Raw genomic sequence first — 4,475 nt, 5'->3', positions numbered from 1 at the left:
GGTAAAGGGGGGGGTGGAGGGGCATCTAAAAAGAGTATCATTAAAATACAGAAAATGTCTCTGCAGTGCCAGGGGCTCCAAAACTGACAGAAGGTAGCTGAGGGTGGAAGGGAAAATGTGCTTTTATGCCAAGCTTACACTTTGTGCTAATTGCTGGCTTAGGTGGTAAAAACTCTTCTGCAGCCCCACAAAGGGGCCCAGAGACACAGGAGTGGGGGAGCCCAAATAACCCCCTGGCCCAGCTGCTCCCAGCCCAGCCCAGGAGCCACCAGCCCATCCAAGGCTCATCTCCACAGTCCTAGAGCAGCACAGGGGTACAAAGGCAGGCAGGAAACCCAAATTATGGACTCAGGGAAGGGAGCCCCTCCCAGGGCTGTCCCAGTCCTATGGGCCAGGGGTGAACCCACGAGGAGGTGTCACTGCCAAAGCACTTTAGGGATGCCAGGGGATGTGGGACACACCATGGGATGCAGGGAAAGGCCTTTTGGGCAGGCAACTTTTTATGGGGTGTTTAGGGAGCAAATACAGGTGGGGAAAGGAGGTATCCAAGTGATCTGGGGAGGAACAAGTCTGGGAAAACAGAAGAATAAGGGGATAAAGTTATGTGTCAATGGATGGCTGGTGTGTGGGTTTGCCTGGCCTTGTCCTGTCTTTGTAGTAAAATCCATTCCTGGCCCTTTACCTGGGGGAGGGACTTTATTTTGAGGGGTTGGGGGGGTATATCCACAACTAGAAGATTCTTGTGGCCTCAGGGTTTCATGTGTCCAGCTACCAGCAACTGGTGAGACTGAGATCCAGGGGCTCAGCTCTCCATGTGTGTGCACATATGTGTACATACGTGTGTTTGTGTGCAGGTGCCTCCTCTGAGTCCATGCTGAGCCTTGCTGTGGTTGGAGCATCACCTCTCAGCCTGTTGGATCTGCTGTGATGTCCCAAAATTAATGTTTTTTCATGTGTAACCCGTGGAAGAGCTGATGAGCAGTTTGAGCTTTTCATTCTGTACAACTTCCAAAGATTTTTGACAGCCCTGGCAATGGTCTGAGGCTCAGGAAAGGCTGGTTAATGCAGAAGGGAGGCAGAGCATTAATGGTGTAGCAGAGTAAGAGCAGCAAACCCACCAAGGACTGAGAAGAGGATAATGCTCATTTGTCATATTTATGTTTCCTAAGTGAGCTCCATGAAACGAGGAGGAAGCCCTGTAACCCAGAGATCAGAGGGTGGAGGGACATGCAGGATTGAACACTGCTTTATAAAGTATGGGAAATGCAATAAATAGGGAGAGAGCTGAAAGAAGGATGACTCCATCACCCAGAGGCACAGGGGGAGACAGAGGGCTCAGAGATCACCTCATCCCCCCCTAAATCATCCGCAGCAGCCATGGGTGAGCAAACTCATGCTCCATTTCACCTCCCCAGTCAGGAGGGAGATTGATTTCACCGTTTGAACTGGAGCCATTTCCACCACCAAAGAGCTGCATGTCTCCTCTGGACTGCCTGCATTCCCTCAGTGCAGGGAGAGCTGTTCCCACAGCAGCCCTTCCCACCTCAGCTGGGTGCTGCAGGGTGCCCAGGATGGTTTCTGGGGGGTCTCTTTGCTCTCTGAGGCAGCAAAGGAGCCCAGAGCCCCAACTGAGGAGCCCGCCCACATTTTAGGTCCCAGCACCATATGAATCCCACTGTGTTTCCAATTTTATAATCATGAACTGAACTCCTCACTGGGATAAATTTGGCTCATTTAGCTTGGCTGGTGCAGAAATGATGGATAACTGCTATGAGCAGGAGAATACTGTTCCTCTGGAAACGGTTCAGACAAAAAAACCCTTTCCATACCTGCAGTCTGGGGGGGCTTTGGGACCCTGAGGAGCTGGGAGCTCTCAGGTTGGAAACCTGCAGCACCAGAAGATGGAAAGCAAACTTCCCAGAGGTTCTGCCTCCCCTCACAGGCACAGCCATGGCCACAGACCGTCAGGGAGACACCTCCCCACCTTCCACTGCTGGGGCTGGTGGCACATGGAAAGGCCCCCTCAGGAAATCTGTCTGGCTGATCCTGGACTCCAGGGAGTGTTTGTACCATATTTTAGTGCCTCTTAGGAGACACTTGTGATGCTTCCCTTGTTTTTTTGTTCATGCTTTCTATCTGACCCTCAAAGCAAAGCCAGCTGGTCTGTGATCTCTCATCCTCATTATGCACTTTTATGCCAACCTTTGTGTTGATTCTAAATTTTTTTAACAATGATTTTATGTCTCTTTTGCTAAATCAGTGCTGGATAAGACAAACTGCTCAGGAACAGGACCCCCAGGAAAAAGTATCATTACCTGATTATTCCCTGATTATTCTCTGCTGACACTGAGAGTGCCAGCAGAGCCTGTCAGCAGCTGCCTGTTAAACTGTCAGAAGAGCTCTAATGATATGATGCAGAGCTTGATTTTAAAGCAGAGTGTTGGGCAGGTAAATCATACCCCTCACAGCCCCTAAAGTATCATCTGTGAAGTGCTCTGTGCTCTGAAGTTCCCTCAGCAATGGAGCCTTGCTCAGGTGGCACAGACACACTGAGCTCCTCCACCCCCTCCCAGGGCTCAGCTCTGCTCTGCATCCTCCCCCTTGATGGTCCAGGCTTTGTGTCCAGCTCCTCTGGAGGATGGAGGAAAACCTGTTCCAGTCCTCTACCACCCCCTCCACTGTCCAAGGATGCTGTGGGCCAAGGACATCCAAGGAATTCCAGTCCACAGGGCTGTTCTGGAGAAGAAAAGCTCTCCCTGCTGAAAGCTTTCACTGGAGTGAAACCAGTACTTGGAGGTTGTTGCTCCAGGAAAGGATGGTTTGATCTCCTCCTGGGAGATTTAAACTTGGGATGTTATTGATCCCCAAGGTCCCCCAAAGATTATGCCACTGTTCCCTGGCCTTGCAGCTTTGCATGTGCCTTTCATGTTTAACAAATCCATGTCACAACGTTCATTCCACGCCAGTGACTCCTTGTAAACATTGAGGGAGGAAAGTGAGACTTAAGGAAAGGAAGCTCCATTTCCTTCTCTGTCGAGGGTCATTGCCCCATCCAGTCACTGCCAGGGGGATTTTGAGCTTCAGAAAATTAAGAGAGGCTCCTTTAATGAGTGTTGTGCTCATTAATCTGTCCCTCCAACACAAATGCCTGGACAAAGCCCATGATACCAAGGGAGTTCTTCATAAAGGACGTAAAATGAATCCTGTATTTGAGAGATTCTGGCTACAACAGCAACCACCCAAAGTATAGGTAGGCCTGGAACCCTTTCCCAGTGGAACATGGAATCAGGACCTTCTGATGTTCAGTGAGGCTGAGGCAAAGCCCCCTGTGAGACAGCATTTCAGTTTTACAGGAGGATTTCACCAAGCAAGGACCACCTGCTGCCACTACCATGGATAGTTCCAGCCCTCTGGAGCACACAATGGCACGACCCCCTGGCCAGTGCAGGTATCCCACAGAAGGTCACCATGATTCTCATCAGTCCTGGCCTTCTGTCCTGGAGCTCTTTGATAAAAGAGCCAAAGAGCAGCATAAAAACTGCACCATCAGCAAAGCAAAAGTGGGGCCATGAGCTGCCACCCCCACACCCCCTGAGATTGTCATGGATGGGACAGATTGGCTGTGTCCTCAAGGTACAGTGATGAAGGACACTGCAGGTTATCACAGAATATTCTGGGTTGGAAATGACCCACAAGGATTAGGTCCAGCTCCTGAATGTGGTGGTGTCCTGCACCATCACCTCTTTCAGACCATTCTGCAGAAGGAATGACCACGGGAAGACATCACCCTGCCAGCTGTGAGGAGAAATCTGGTGGTGTGGACAGGTCTGGCCCTCACCTCATTCCTGGTTTGAAAGCAGTTCCCACCCTCTTCCTTCCACAGTGCTGCCAGCCCCTGAGAGCACCCTGGGACAGTCCCACTGCTCCCCAGGCAGCCAGGCTACAATCCCAGCATCCAGAGACACCTTCCTGCCACACACAGGCACTCAGGGATCACTGCTGGGATCACCTGCAGGACTCCTGCATCACCTGCAGCCATTGCTTGGTCTCCTTCCTACTGCTGATTGAGCTGGGGACCCTCTTTCTTGTCATTTGCTTCTCCAGCAACAGGAATCTCACCCTGGCAGCCTGGGCACCTGAGAACACCAGGACACCTGGCTCTGGTGCTGAGGAGCTCCTTCAGAACCAAGGGCTGGTCTCCTGGTTTAACCTTGGTACACATGGTCAAACCTCAGCTGACAGGACATCTCACCCTTCCCACGAGTCTTTGCTCTCCAGAAGAGAGTCTGTGCTCTCTCTTTACCCACACAGAGGTCCCCTGGCACAGCAAATGAACAGCAGGTTTCTTAAAGGTTCAGTAGTTGTGTTGATCACAGAATCATGGAATGGTTTGGGTTGGAAAGGACATTAAAGCTCATCCATTCCCACCTCCTGCCATGGGCAGGGACACCTTCCACTAGCCCAGGTTGCTCCAA

Source organism: Manacus vitellinus, unplaced genomic scaffold, assembly GCF_001715985.3.
Source record: "Manacus vitellinus isolate BGI_N305 unplaced genomic scaffold, ASM171598v3 scaffold_84_pilon, whole genome shotgun sequence".
Taxonomy (NCBI): Eukaryota; Metazoa; Chordata; class Aves; order Passeriformes; family Pipridae; genus Manacus; species Manacus vitellinus.
This window is presented reverse-complemented; position numbering follows the sequence as displayed.